The 17275-nt window shown below is 31.0% G+C and overlaps 1 pseudogene; it reads right to left on the bottom strand.

Moving 5' to 3' along the window:
• Positions 1-311: 311 nt before the first annotated feature.
• LOC114945899 (uncharacterized) lies at positions 312-12022 on the bottom strand (annotated as a pseudogene).
• Between the last annotated feature and the right edge of the window lie 5253 nt (positions 12023-17275).

Genomic DNA, 17275 nt, shown 5'->3' with positions numbered 1-17275 from the left:
ACTACTAAGAAAACGTCTTTTTCTCGCGATTTTATCCTCACGTACTTCTCGGATTTTCGATCGCAATACTTGTATTTTAAAAACAATGAGATTTGGATAATAAAATATATTAAAAATGATAATGGAAAAAAATGTTATCGATTTGTCAAAAAATTATTTAATATCGAATATTATTTTTATCCAAAATATTAAGGGTTTAAATATTATAAATTTATCCTTTACAAAAAAAGAAGACAATCGATGTATTTATGTTACAGCACATAAAATTTGCAGATAGATGGAGAAATAACCGATATTACATAAGTGCAGTTTTATCTTGGCTGAGACTGAGCTACCACTGTGTTCTCTAGAAAAAGTTTCAAATAGTCCAACTTGTTAATGTTCTCGAAAGCCGATTTCTCGAAATCAATCTTGTTTCCAGAATTGGACAGGTAGAACAGTTTTTCCAGGCCAGGCATGGCTAGACCAAAATTATGCGGATTATTATGCGAAATATATTTATCGTTATTCTTTCTTCCATATCCATAATTATGTCGATTATATTAATCGTGTGGATTATATTGACTGTAAAAATTGGATGACGAATCACGCAAATCATGTATTATACTTTTTCACGTATCTCAGATTATTGTTATGTTTGGCGCTAACATGTTCACTTGTTTCTTGTCAAGAGCTAAAGAAGCGAGCGAGTTATAGTAAAAATCGAGAAAGTACAAACTATTTAGCAGCAACTCTAAGAAATTATTTGTACCTTGTATATTGTTGCTGGAAAGATCTAGGATCCTCAGTTTTGGGAATAGAATTTTCTCGATGGAAGTTTGCAAGTCGTTGATATGATTTCTACGAAGAGATAGGATTTCTAACAATAAGTTAGGATACTTTTAGGAAACCTCTGTAAATGTAGATATTGTAGATGATAGCTGTGTTGGGTGGTTGTTTAGAATATGAATCTTCAAGCTTTCGTGATTCGCGAAGTCAAAGAGCTCGCCGTTAGATTAAACGAAATGATATATTAGTATTAATGCTACACAAATTTAATATTTATAAGCAGATTTGTTAATAAAATAGAAAGTTAAAAGTAGAAGTAGTTGTATCGACTCTAAATCAAACTCAGTTTTGTTATCAAGTTTAATTATGATATATAGTAAATTATTGTTAGTATAGTAAACTGATAGTAGAATACTATCTATATATATATATATATATATATATAGTTTATATTTCAGCATTTTTTTCTTCAAATGTATGGATTATACATTTTTTTTATACATTAGAAGAGGAAAATATCGAATTTGCAATCTTGAACCACGTTCACGTAAACGTCTTCTAATTGTGTGATCACTGATTCTGTGAGGGAGATCTTCATTAGCAATTTATCGTGCAATCATCGTTGGTGCACGTCTGGTAACGCTGGTGATAATTGTACAAAAATGCATATATAACTTTGATATGCCGTAACTCTGCCAAAAAAGATCGTACAAACTTTGTTTTTTTTTATTTGTAGAAAAAAGTCCATATTTTACGAAAATTTGGATAAGGTTTGCAAAAAAAATTTATTTCACTCCGTAGAGTTCGTCAAATTTTGCAATTTTTTGAAAAAAAACACCTTACTTTTTAAAGGGATGGAAAGAGGATGAAATCAAAATCGAATGAAAGTTTCTTAAAGTAGAGACTTCACCCTTTAAAACAAAAAAAAAATTTTTTCAAATACGATAATTTTTCGTGGAGATACGCTTACTTTACGTAAAATTTTGATATTAATTGCGTGTTACGATAATTTTTTTGACCAGTGTATATGTATATGTATAATTTTATTTTAAAAAATTGTGCAAATGGAAATTGCACATTGCTTTCTTACCATATAATATTTCACTAATTAAGATGGTTGTTCTATTAATAATTTTAATATTTTTTTGTATTTATTTTCTTGTTTATATACAAGAGTCATTTGAAAAAGACATCAAAACTATATTTAATATTTTTATTTATTTTTTGTTTAGAGACGTGTTTTACAGATCTAAAATAAATATTCCTTTTCTTCGACATAATGATAATTCTAAAACTATTATCAAATAGTAGATTGATATTTATTGTTGTGACGGCTTTCGTTCGTAATGAATCTCTATGTTATCAACTATTAGAATATGTAAAACCAATGCATTACGATATCAAGCTTACATCATACATTGAAGGAAATTTTTTCTATGGAGAATACAATATCAGCATAAGCATTCTTAACAAAACGCAACACATACTTTTACATTCAGAAAAATTATATATTAAAAATATAATTTTATTTGCAAGTGTAGAAAAAATTCATAAGAATGATGCAGATACAGTTTACAAACCAACATATAATACTACTGAAGAAGACACAATTGATATTATTTTTAAGGATGAGTTATCACCAGAAAATTACATTTTAAATATAAAATATTATGATACTACTAATGAAGTCTTTAGAACTCTAAAAACTCACCTTTAAAAAAAGGTAAAAAAAGGCGACCAGTTAAGGGCACGCCATTAACAAAAATTATCCATTGCAAACCCATGTAGAATCCTATCCTATTGCAAACCCATGTAGAATCCTAGGCAAAATTAACCATTGCAAACTCATGTAGAATTGTATTAAAAATGATCCATTGCAAACTTATGTAGAATCCTACATTGCAAACCCATGTACAATAGAATTGTATGAAAAATTATCGATTATAAATTCATGTACAATCGTAACAAAAGTAATGAAATAAAAAAAAAATTGCGCCAAGTGAAAGTAGATACTTGTACCAGTGGAAAATTAAAGTTGCAGACATATATAGAGTCGTATAATGAATCAGTAAAAATTTAAATTTGCAAATGTAGAATCGTACCATAAAAAAACTTATCTTTTAAAAAAAAAGATAAACAAGATGCCAAGTCCATGCGCCATGTAAAAAAGAAATAAAAAAATTTTAGTTAAAAAAACTGGGCGCGCTGCTAAGTTTCAAAATTACAATGCACTTTAAAGTAACATTAATTAATTTAAACACAAAACATATTTTAACTGTAATGAGTTTAAAAGTAACAATTTAATTTTAATATTGTTAGAATATTATTTAGCAGCGCTCCCAGTTTTTTTAACTAAAATTTTTTTATTTCTTTTTTACATGGCGCATGGACTTGGCATCTTGTTTATCTTTTTTTTTAAAAGATAAGTTTTTTTATGGTACGATTCTACATTTGCAAATTTAAATTTTTACTGATTCATTATACGACTCTATATATGTCTGCAACTTTAATTTTCCACTGGTACAAGTTTCTACTTTCACTTGGCGCAATTTTTTTTTTATTTCATTACTTTTGTTACGATTGTACATGAATTTATAATCGATAATTTTTCATACAATTCTATTGTACATGGGTTTGCAATGTAGGATTCTACATAAGTTTGCAATGGATCATTTTTAATACAATTCTACATGAGTTTGCAATGGTTAATTTTGCCTAGGATTCTACATGGGTTTGCAATGATTAATTTTTTATAGGATTCTACATGGGTTTGCAATGGATAATTTTTGTTAATGGCGTGCCCTTAACTGGTCGCCTTTTTTTACCTTTTTTTAAAGGTGAGTTTTTAGAGATTATATCATTCATTTTTGTATATTTTTATGACCGGAATAGAACAATTATTAAACATGTTTATCTAAACTTCTTTGCTTAAAATGATGTGTACAATCATATCCTAGAATCCTGATCATTCCTCCTAAAGCACCCTATTTATATAAATTTACCCATATGTGTGTGTGTGTGTGTGTGTACTAATGTCGAGCATTTTTTATACATTTTCTATTAAATTTAGATAAAAGTTGCAGGATTTCGAAAAAGAAAAAGTTGACACAGACTTTTTCCTAAACGGTGATTTTCAAGGTTATTTAAAGGTCACTTATATTTTCAAAATAGAATTACCTTAATTTTTCTCATATAAATCGATTCCTCGCAATATTTACTATAAAAAGTTGTAAAGGTATAATTTTTACATAATCTTACATAAACTTCGAAATATTACAAATATTTTATTCTATGAAATATTTCAGTTTATGTAAAATTATGTTAACTATCTTTTAAATTATTCACTTTTAGCCATCTTACCCTTACAACCTTTTATAGTGAATATTGCAACAAATTGGTTTATATATATAATATATATATAACATCAGTTATTATTAATTGATGTTTACATTTATTTTTAGACTTACTAGAGCTCTAATGCTCCACATTTTTTGCAAAAACTGTTTATTCTACAGATTTCAAATATGCTTTTAAATGATGATTGAATATTTCCTTTTTTTAATTATTTTTATTATTATTTTTCAATCTCAATCAACTTTTATAACTTTATGCCAGCACGATACAAATACATGTGTCTTTATTTTTTTTATTATTTTCATTATTATTTTTCAATCTCAATCAACTTCTATAACCTTATGCCAGCAGGATACAAATACATGTATGTCTTTATTATTGTATCAACTCTTGTCTTTTCCATGTAACCATGTCTTCATAGTTTGAATTATCCCTTCATCTTCTCAATCTTTCGCAGAGATTTAATTAATTAAATACACTTCACACGAAATAAAATTTGCTGGAAGATATACAGCAAACGATAACTGTAAAAACATGATTACGTGGAAAGAACAAGAGTTGGTACAGTAAAGGCAAGTAAGTAAGTACATGTAATGTATCGTATTGGCATAACGCTATATCCGCGGAGCAGATAATGTGGCTGTAGAGGTAGTCTGCAGTGCAGCTAATGTGGACGTAGATGTTGATTGAGATAATTGTCTAATATAAAATAGAATTTAAAAATTTAGTTTAAAAAGCTGTTGCATATATAAATAAAGTTTATTTTTTCTAAATTTGGAATATGTTTAATTAATTAATTTTTTAAGTTTATGTTTAATAAATTTTTTAAGTCTGTATTCAATAATTTTATTCATTTGATAAATACATGTATGTCTTTATTTTGATATGTTTAATATAATTAGAAATTCATTATTAATTAGATATGTAAACTATAAATTCATATATAATATTTGAAAATATATGTGAATATTTAAATTTTTATCTTCTCCTTCCTCTCCTTCAATCTCTTTAATATCAATATGTGTATGTGTGTACACGCGCGCACATTTGTACGTATTTATTTAATTATTGGATAGTTGAGAGTACTTAATTGATAAAAAATTATGACAATAATAATCCTTGTTTTTTTTTCTTATTATTTACTCAGATTTTTTTGTCTATCTTATAAGATAAACACTTTAGAGATTGAATATTTCAAGTAAACTAATTGTAAGTAAATTTCACATTAATGCATATAGATGTTTAATCATGAATGTACTGAATAAGTACACAAGACGAACAGTGAGTGAGTGAGTGAGAATGAGAGAGTGTGTGTGTGTGTGCGTGTGTGTGTGAGAAAGAGAAGAGAGAGAGAGAGAGAGAGAGAGAGAGAGTTAGCCAACATAACCCCGCACGCTGCCGATCATGAATGTACTAAATAAGTACACAAGACGAACAGTGAGTGAGTGAGTGAGAATGAGAGAGTGTGTGTGTGTGTGCGTGTGAGAAAGAGAGAGAGAGAGAGAGAGAGAGAGAGAGAGAGAGTTTGCCAACATAACCCCGCACGCTGCCGATATGGCGGAGCGCCACTATCGCCATCTGTTGTAAAACGTGCGAGATGGACAAAATTACCACTACATGCATCTTGCATGTGTTGTGTACGTGTGATATATGTGTGCGCATGTGTTGTATACGTGTAGCACGATACTACTATGTATGCGTGGTCGATGATGATAATGATGATTATAATGATGATAATGATGATGATAATGATGACGGGGACGTTTCTTAATAGAAATTTTTCATATTTCGACTTTGCATTTATATATCTCTGCTTACAAATCACGTAGAGCAGAAATAAAGACACTTTTATTATATAATTCGAACTCAATCTATCGATTAAGTCTAGTATAAACTCGATTGCTTCAGCCATTATTGAGGATTCGAAATATTATAAAGACTCAAATGTCCGACTCGCGTTAAGATACACGGTGTCTCCGCTACGCCCTTAACTGGTCGCGAGACACTACCGTGTCTCTTGATTTTAAAAATAAAAAAAAATTACGTAAGTAAATAATATATGTTTATTTAAAAAATGCAATGTGCAATTACATAAAACGTTGTAATTAATATATATTATTTATATATTAAATGTTTCAAAAATTATTATATATCATAAAATTTAAATATAAAGACGATCAATCCTTATCTTTAGTACACATTATTACATATTACATTTATAAATTATCAATCCTTATCTTTAGTACACATTATTACATATTACATTTATACATTTTTTAATTCTCAATGTTCTTATGTTTGCTAAAAATGTTTTATTAATTTATATTCTTTGAAATGTATAGTTTGGTAGCTGCTACTCATTTCTATATAATCGGCACCCGGGTTCAACAGAATTTATTGTTAGACGCAATCTTTAACATATCTCTAGGATGTAATCAATGTACGGCTTTGTTAAATATGCCATTGCGAAATATGGAAAAAAATAAGCGTAATATGTTATGGACACACTTCGATACCACACCTGCAATGTCACCTTATCTTGCAACAATGATTGTGTCTAATTACCTATTACATATTGATAATGACACTCGAAACATTGAATTGTGATGCAGAAACGAATCTGGATTTCACATAGATTTTGTAAAAAATGTAGCTGAAAATATCACGTTGCATTTTAAAAATAAATGGAAACGTTCGTACAATATTTCGAAGGTGACTCCTGTTGCAATTCCAAATTTCTATGACAATGGCACAAAAGTTTTTGGACTTGTTTTTTATAAGTATAAGTACAAGTATTTAAAATTACATTAAAAATAAAATTATATTAAGAGTTTTAACAAGGCTCTGTAATATAAATATAAATTTAAAGGTATAAGACAGGCAGTAAGAGCCAACTCGCGGATGACAGTGCGTTATCCTAACGAAACTAATTTTTTCGTTAGGATTAAGTATCTGTGCACAAGGCACCAAATATTTTACTTGGTCACGGCCAAGATTTAAAATCCGATTCCCGATTCAGCGACTTTCGGATCTATATTTTTCTCTTGCATTTACTTATTTTCCGTAGGGGGGTGAAAGGGTTATTGAAATTAAATCTCAAATATGAGATTATTTCATATTTTAAATCTTGGCCGTGACCAAGTAAAATATTTGGTGCCTTGTGCACAGATACTTAATCCTAACGAAAAATTTAGTTTCGTTAGGATAACGCACTGTCATCCGCGAGTTGGCTCTTACTGCCTGTCTTATACCTTTAAATTTATATTTAAAATTATATTAGTATGCAAATTGATAAAATTTAAAAATATATATATTTTGTTTTTGTAAACGTTTGAAAGTATAAAGAATTGCGAAAACAATTTTCGTAGAATTAAGTTTATTCATATTATTACAAAGTTAAAGTATACCGTTTGAATAAAGGGTAAAGTATGTATGTTAAATCGTACCCTCTTAGGTAGATGTTGCAATAAAGCTACAAAAGAAATGATATTTTTTTAATTTTTTCAAATTATTGTTCTTTGTTAACGATATACACACTAATAGAAATTCATTGTTGCTTTATATTGTAAATTAAAAAATAAAAAAAATATTTGATACGATTTACAATACTGATTTGCTAAATTGTACTCATGAGTTTGTAAATCGTACATATAACAATTAAATTAAAACATTGTAAGAAAAATAAAGTTTTATTTTCTATAAAAGTTCTGATTTTTAACATTAAAATATAACTTTCAGGGAAATAAATATTATCTACAATAAAAATTTATATCCTATTACTCACAAAATCGAAGTAGCTCAATTAGTAGGACGTAAAGTGACACAGCAATGGTTTAATAACATGTTGAGCAACCCACTGAGCAACCCACTCGTGTCGGATTTTTGGTTTAAAAAAGGTTTTACTACATTGCTTGCAACGTACGTTGTCAATAAAGTACGTTATTCTAAATATTTTCAACTCTATCTCGCTCCACTTTCTCGCAAACTATATAATACTTAAAAACACAATATACACTTTCTTCATCTCAGCCAATAGAGCCAAACGCGATTTAATTGCGACAATTAAGAAAGAAAATTTGGAAACTAAGGAATTTGTATCTTATGGTTAGGATCTCAGAAATTCCCCTTGTTCCTCTTTTAACTTCTTTTGTAAAGAAATAGGCGAGACAAATTTTGGTCCGAAAGTCAGCCTATTTCTTTACAGGGGAAGTTAAGAGAGGAACAAGGGGAATTTCTGAGATTCCAACCATAGAATACAAATTCCTTAGTTTCCAAATTTCCTTTCTTAATTGTCGCAATAACATCGCGTTTGGCTCTATTGGCCGAGATGAAGGAAGTGTATATTGTGTTTTTAAATTTAAGAAGCCGATTTAGTATTCTTATTATTTATATAATACTTAAGCATCCATATTGCATGATTTTTTAAAATTAAACTTTTTTTACAAAATCTATATGCATTCTTCGTGAATTGTCTTCAGAACATATTTAGCATTATTTAAAATAATTACTTATTTAAAAAAAATATTTTTTTTATGTTTATATACATTTAATTATAATTAATTTATTAAAAATTTTTATTTTTTTAACACCACTATTGCATATTCAAAAATTTTTACGTAATATAAAATAAAATAAACTAATAAAAAACGAATACACATGATAATTATTTAATTAAATTTAGTAAAGGAAAGTGTACAATAATATAACATATCATGAGACATTCATGAGACAATAATTAAAAAAATATGTAATATATATTTGCTAATTATATTAATACACACACACACACAAAATTTTAGATTTCATTATTATATATTAATTTTAATGGGTGTTTTTTAAAATGAGAAAGTGTTTCGTTTCAACAATGAAGTAGCGTTAATAATATTAATATTTATTTTTAATGCAAGTATCTTCAAAAAGGTGATATCGATATACTAATTATTTTTTTCTATAGACTTATCCAGATTATCGAATAATAAATTTATTTGTTGTTCAAAATCAACATTACTCTTTTAATTTGGATAGTGATTATTATATGGGGAATTTTTCACTACTATTCTATTCTTCTACTTCACAAGTTAACAGTTTATTGGAAATTCCCAATTCTATCAGAGGTATACGTAATATAATAAAATAGTCCGCGTAAATTTTTAATTGTTAATATTTTAAAATTTGTGTAAAGTCAGATAATATTTAATTCTTTATCTGGATTTTAATTAAATATTATTTTTAAAAAAGTACACACACATACGCGCGCGCACGCCCCCTCACCCACTCACACTTCTCCCACACACACACGGACGCACGCACGCACACTCACGCACACGCACACACACGCACACATACGCGCACACACGCACACACACGCACAAGCACGCACGCATACACACACACACACACACGCAAACACACACACACAGTGTTCGGTGATAGTCGCACATATGTAGGTAGAGGGAATTATAATTGGATGGTCCTTTAAAGTTTTGGTATCTTCGTACTTATAAAATAAAATGATAAATGGTGCGACTATAAAAAACATTTTATTCTTACGCAATTACTATTGTGTATATACATATATATTATAATTTTCTTTATAAAATTACTATGTTTACATGTAACCATTATAATAAATATACATTTATAAAATATCTAATTTATAATTTTTATGTAAATTATAGCACCCTTTATACTGCGCATGATGCAACACGCCTTCGAAGACATTTTTTGAAAAAACATTTGCTCATATGCAAATAGCACGTGAGTAATACAACATAGAATATGATATAAAAAAAATAAAACTATAGAAATCTTAAATAATTTATAATAATATACAAATTTTATATAATGTCCCTTATTTTCTTTCGTTTCTTTTGACATTATTTTATAATAATAATACATGAATTTTAAATCGGCCAATAAAGCCCAAGCGCGAAAAATTAATTCTTCGGAACTGTATCTCTTGGTTTGAGATTACTAAGTTCCATATATAAATTAATCTCGAACTTTACATATGAAGAAAAATAGGCGAGAAAAATATAGGTCCGAAGAAAAAAACATTATTTCATAATCAAAGGGTCGCCGATTTCCGTCGGTCGCTGGTCGGTCCTTTCTTTCGATAAACAAATAAATCGACCACCCGCTTCATAGCGTTCCGCAGGAGATAAGCGGATATGTATACTCCGCCGCGATCGCGCGTAAAAGAAACCGAGACGAATATCGTCCGTCGATAAGCCTGCGGTATCTATCCTTGTATATATTGTAACCGTTGATTTTTATACTATCCGTGGGATCGAAAATGATCCGGGAAATAGGGCCGATGTAAGTGGCCGACGGCACACCTTCGACGCGGAAAGCGGGAAATTCGCGTAAACACAAAAAAAATATGTTTGATTGGGCGCCAGGCGCGAGATTCGCGCCACTCTGAAAATTTACAAATCGACAAATGACCTTTATAATTAGTAGATCATCCCGACAATTTCCGCGACGGCGATAATCGACTCGCTCAGATCGTCAGGGGGTAGAGGGGGGAGTTCGGACGGGAGAGAGAACGGAATTCGAGAGAGGCTATTTGAAATCGCTCAAATATAACAAGCATTAAATATATTTAAACAATGATGAACGAAGATAGACAGAGAAATAATTGTAGAAAAACTTGAGTACAATGTTAGGTCAAGAAAGAAAATCAATATTCGTTCGATATATTACGGAGAGATCTCCGCTTTAGTGACGCCGAAATACAGATAAACGAGGTCGAAATTTGATTTGGACAATACAATACGGCGTATGTACGGCCGAGACGCGGCGCGTTGTTATTGTTCCGCGCCTTTGAGACGACCCGACGCGGTGATATCGGACGACACGCGGGACCCGAAAGTAACTTCGCACGCCTACGTGTCGAATAATTATTAACGCGCGAGACTTAATAAGGTCCGCGCGGCGTAATTAATTCTGAGGGTTGGAGGCCATGCAAAATCTCCGTAAACTGTAGTAGGTCCCGCGCGACTTCCTTTGCGACCGATCACTCCGGTCGTCCCTCGCAATATTTTACAAAGAATCAGAAGACTGCGCGGATAATGATAGGCGCGAGAAAGAATACGCTATTTCGTATGCGTGACTCTAGACAATGTTACATTCCCCGATATAGAAATCCTAATAGACGAGAACGACACAGTAATTACGAGACGATACTTTAATTTTTCCTTAACGTGACCAAAATCGCGGCGACTGTCGGCGTATCCACGGGAGAGAGAGCCTCTCTTAATATTCGCGCGGGAGAGAGCACGCGGTCGGCCGGGCGCCGGGATAAATTCTACGCGGAACGAAACTCTAAATCAAACCTCTCAAAATATCACGAAATTACCGGTGAATCTAATAACCGGCCGCGGCCGTGACACGCTTCTCTCCCGAATACGGTACTCACAAAAGAATTTAGCGGCTTTACAATATTATAGGGCCGTTCGTCTCACCAGTATCGAGGGGTCCTCTGATGCTTCGGCATCCGCGCGCAGGAACCTCTGCTCTCGGGAACGCTCCGCCAGACAGTGACGAGCAAGAGGCCTGCCGGGATCACGCCGATAATGGATTGGGCATTTTCCACCCGTGGCGCTCCTTATCCTGGCAGGGCCGCCGGGTACCCCGCGGGGCCCTGCGAATTTGCTTGATGCAAATTTTCTCTCGCCGTTCCTCGGTGCTTCCGCTTCGGGTTCCGTTATTCCTCTTTATGTTCGTCGGGAAGACTCCTATGAGCGCGCCTCTTTGCTGTTCCTCTAAAAATCCGCCAGATCGATTGTTTGATCGATGGTGAATTTTTGTACATCCAAATAGGCTGAGGCTCGAGGCAGTGCGTCTCCCGTGCCTCTAGTTTCCGGGGCTCTCTCGCGTCTCGCGAGAGAGTGGCCATCCCCGTCTCTGGTCGGAATCTCTGTGAAAGAAGGAACATTTTACGGCGGTACCCAGGTTCTTAACGGGAGGAGCAATCCAGGAAATCTATGTGAAAATAATATTTACCGGGCGTGATCCGGACTTGGTGCTTCTGCTCGGTCCTAAATCGTCCTCTTCGTCCTCTCCGTCCTCTCACTCTTTCTCTCTTTCTGTTTCTCCGGGTGAGACACGTACCCTATGCAAAATTGCTCGCCGAAAACGCAAAAATCGCTTAAACAAAAATCATAAATAAAGAAATTCGCGAAACGGATGCGCGAAGCGCATCCTCCGACGCGGTAGAAAACGCAAAAATGATTTTTCGGGTGCTCTCTCTCTCTCTCAAAGATTGGCGAGAGAGCAAAGGTTCCCGAATTCCCCGCCTTCCCGGCCGGGCCTTCGGCCCTTGTGACGGACAGTAAAAAATGTCACGTCACAATATATAGATCTCACTTACTTGAGCGGTCGCAATTCCGCTACAATTATAAAAAAATAAAAAAAATAATAAAAAAAATAGTTTTAAAAATTATTTTAACAAATAACAAATCATAAAACAAAATAAAACAACAATAAATATGTATATGAAGAAATAATAACGATAACAACTTCTTTCTACAGAAATAGTTTTCATAGGAAGAGTAATTATTTCATAATGTTTTTTTCTTAGGGTTACAATTCCTCTATTCTTACTTATTTTTTACCAAAATTATTTTTTAATTTCAAAATTAATCTTTTGATATTATTTAATTGCTCGTTTAGTTGGCCTACATTATTTACCTTTTTTTAAATTTTGTTAATTTATACGAGCCTTTCATTAATTAATTATACAGACAATTTTAACATATTTGTAATGTTTTCCTTTTATATATTCTACATACTTTGTGAAATTAGGCTATCACATCATCTAGGCTCTACGAATCTTAAGAAGGATGTTGCTTTAAAAATTATCTTGCTGTACAACTAACAAGAATGGAATATTGGGCTTCGGAAAAGCATTGTCCTTTCATTAAAGTAGAACGAAATTATAATTATCCTATGAGCCAAACAACTGTATTGATACAATATATCGACATATTAGAAATTCGCCACATTCCTATAACTTTTACTACGGAAGCATCTCCCAAATTTAACAATTTCATTCATCATTTTCTAAACGCGTCACAGGATTTAAAATTATCATTACCATTTAAAGAGGATGGTTGGATGATATTCAATATACAACAAGTTGGTAAATATCGACAAAGGAGGAGGGCCAATAAGGTCGATTTTTAAGCCAAAGCATCGCGTTTTTGATTGCATATTTGTATAGTTGAGGTCGAGAGCTTTCCAAAACACAGGCAGTCTACTTTATGCATATGTGTATTTATTTAACTTTGAGGACTTATAACTTTCACTTTTCCCAACGTAAAAAGCTTTTCATAGAGTGTTTTGGAAAGCTTTCGATCTCAACTATACAAATATGCGATCAATAACGTGCGACGCTTTGGCCCAAAAATCGGCCTTCTGGCCCTCCTTCTTTACTTTTTATGACTATTATTTCTCGTCTTTATTTTATACACATATAATTGACATAGTTCTATATTTTTATCTATTTTATTCATTGTTCTATAAAAATCTGAGATATTCATTATATAACTACAATAGTTTTAAAATGTTTTGTGTACTTTTCTGCATTATAATATATATATATATAATATTATATTTAAGATATACGTAGGAGTTTTCTAAATAATATCATTCAATATGAATGTTAATTTTTACAAATATTTTATTTTAATAATAGTAAAAATTATTAAAAAGGTAATTATATTTATAAAATTAATAAAAATAAGTGCAGATAACATACAATTCTTTTAGCGTTACATGTTACAGAAATTATATTGATTAGCATAAAATAATTATTATTTATGCACAACTAGAATCAATTTTATTTTATGATATACAACAATATCTTGCACATTTGCATTTTCTCTATTCCATGTATCAGGATGACATTTTTATAATTAATATTTTAATTTATCTCAGTTTATATACGCAATTGAAATGATCTTGGATTCGACCAGTTTTAGCTTTAACGAACAATTCTATGAGCAAATTTTTGGTAGTCCTATGGATTCCTCGTTATCACCAATTTTGGCGGACATTGTAATGGACGACCTAGAGACACATTGTTTGAGTTTATTAAACGTTGATGTACCTGTATATTATAGATATGTGGATGATGTCTTTGCAATTTTGCCACGTAAAAAAATAGACGAGATGTTATCATGTTTTAATTATTGTCATCAAAGATTGAAATTTACATACGAAATAGAAAATAATTCTCTAATTAATTTCTTGAACACTAGTGTCATTCGCAATGATAAAAAGCTTATTACAAATTGGTACAGAAAACTCACCTGGTCCGGAAGATATATAAACTTTTATTCCAATCATCCGTTAAAATACAAAATCAACACCATTTACAATCTCATAGATCATGCCATTTTACTATCAGATGATAAATTTCACAATAAGAATATTAATATAGTACAGCAGACTTTAATGAACAATTGCTTTCCAACACATATTATTAAACGACATATAAGTAAAAAAATTAATTATTTAAAAAATAATAATAGTAATAATGTTACAAATGAGACTTATGAAGTGCGAGAAAACAAGTCTCCTTATATTTCATTGCCGTATGTCAAAAATGTGAGCGAGAATATCGGTCATTCATTGAAAAATGCTGGCTTTAGTGTAGTCTATAAAACAACCAAAATATTGGACATATTAATAAAACGAGGCAAAGATAGATTACCTAACGACGATAGAACATATATATATATACATATTTTTTGTATATTTAATTAAATATATTTGATTAAATATATATTTGAAAGAATTATATTTTATTCTTTATGTATATAGCAATGGTAATATGTTTTATACATCTATAAATTCTTTTTGCGTTATTATAACCTCTTTCTGAGATTTTGTTGCATGATATAATTATACTCATGCCAAATATTTACGTATATAAATAACCTTTTTTATATCAATTTATGTAGATAAATATTAAAATTAGAAATTAAAAAAAATAAATGTATAGTACAAAAAAGAGTGATATCCCTAAAAAAAATTACCTTTTTAAAAAAAGGTAAAAAAAAGGTGTATATATATATATATATATATATATATATATTTAATATACATATATATTGTATATGTTTTGGAAGCGTTTTTGCGACTATCGCTCGCCTCGACTTATTGTCTGCGCGAGCGAGCACACAGCTGATCAACCAAAAAACTATATACATAAACACGGCTTGTTATTGCCCGCGCTCTGACTTCGTGTTATTTCCCTTACTTTTCTCCGAAACCGGCGGGTTCCTGCGATCCGACGGTCGATTCCGAGTATGTCTGCGTTCAGCCGTCTAAGCGACCACAAGTCAGTGATACTCTATCGAAACAGTTTTCGCTCTGTATTCTCCGAAAAGTGCGTCCACCGAATCCCTTCGAGTTTGTGGATCTTTGCGCTGTAGCGATTTTAACCCGCTCCCGTTGAAAGAAGGACGAGCGAAAGACTACCAGACCAGAGGAACGACACCATCATTATTATTTAATTAATAAAATTAAAGGGAGCCTTCGACAACCAACCCGGTTATCGTTAATCTCCCTGAACATTCCTTGCCCACCGATCGTTCAATAAACGTTTAAAACCACACAATATATTTAATATATATTAAATGCATATGCAACTTATTATGCAATTGTGTGCGATAGCCTTTAAAGATAAACGCAACGCTAACTAACGTCATCTTATGTGAAAAATTGGAACTTGGACATTTTTATGTAGACATATATATATATCGAAAGTGGTCGACGATGATAATGACTACGACGGAGACGTTTCTTACTTGAAATTTTCACGATAGAGACTTTGCACATGATTTCTCTGTTTATATAGCACGTTAGCGTAAAAATAAAAACACTTTTATTATATAATTGAAACCCAATCTTTCGATTAAGACTATTTAAAACTCGATCCGTTCAGCAGTTATATGAGAACTGAAAATATCGAGTACTCTCAACTGCCTGACTCGCGTAAAGAGACACGGCGTGTCTCTTGATTATTTATCACGAAAAAACATGTTAATTTATTGCGTCTTAAAGTAAAACAGCGAGCTTCTCAATTAAAGAATAATTACAATTTCAATGAAAATCAAATCAAAATAAGTCTCAATATTTAAACAAATACAGAAAGGAGCAAAAGTTCCGAAACGGCAAAATATCTCAAAGGAGCTGTCGCAATTAAAGTACCTCGATATGGTCATAAAAGAAACTCTCAGATTATATTCAAGTGTACCCATGATCTTAAGGAAATTAGTGGAAGATGTAAAACTAGGTATGAGAAGACTTTTTACTTCTATTAACATACACTACTTAAAAAAAATAGGGACCATTATTCCTATCTTAATTGTACTATTTTCAAACCACTAAAACTTGACAAAAAATCATCGTAGATTAAAACATTTTAAAACTTTAAGTTTTAACTTTAACCCGGAGTCCGAAGGCTGATTTAAAAAAATTATTTTATCTTTCCCTTCTATGCTTTAAAAATGGATACATTGATTTCTTCCTTAATATTACATATTTTTGACACTGGACTTTGATAAAAAAGTTTCTCACAAAAAATTCTACTCGAATTTCATAAAGTACAATATTTTTGCTACAAAACGCTATTTTTAAAATTTTCTTACGACCTTTTTTTAAGTGAGTTATATAATTTTAAAGGTAAACTTTTATTTTATTTTTATATATCGAGACTCGGCGAAAAATAATCGTAAACAAAAAATTAGAGAAGCATTTTACAGCTTGCAATTTTAACATTAATGTATTATTCGTGGTTTTTATAAATTTTTTAATTTCTTTGTTTTGTACTAAGAACAAACATATATTGCTATAGTTTTGCTTCATAAAATTATGTATTTTTGGCACTTTAATAAAAAAATTTATCTTGAAAAATTCTACTTATATTCAATATAAACTATAACATTTTGCCTACAAAACGCTACTTTTTAAATTTTCTTACGATGTTTTTTGACCGAATTATTAATTTTAGAACTAAATCTGTATTTTTTAGAAATGATGTCCATGCTCGACGAAAAATCATCGTAGACAAAAAATTAAAAAAGCATTTTAAAGCTTGAAGGTATATAGGTAGTTATATGTGTTAAGTTTAAACTTAAAT

Source organism: Nylanderia fulva, unplaced genomic scaffold (genome assembly GCF_048542155.1).
Source record: "Nylanderia fulva isolate GAGA-0341 unplaced genomic scaffold, ASM4854215v1 Scaffold90, whole genome shotgun sequence".
Lineage (NCBI taxonomy): Eukaryota > Metazoa > Arthropoda > Insecta > Hymenoptera > Formicidae > Nylanderia > Nylanderia fulva.
Note: the sequence above shows the minus strand (reverse complement) of the source record. Positions and strands in the feature narration are given on the sequence as shown.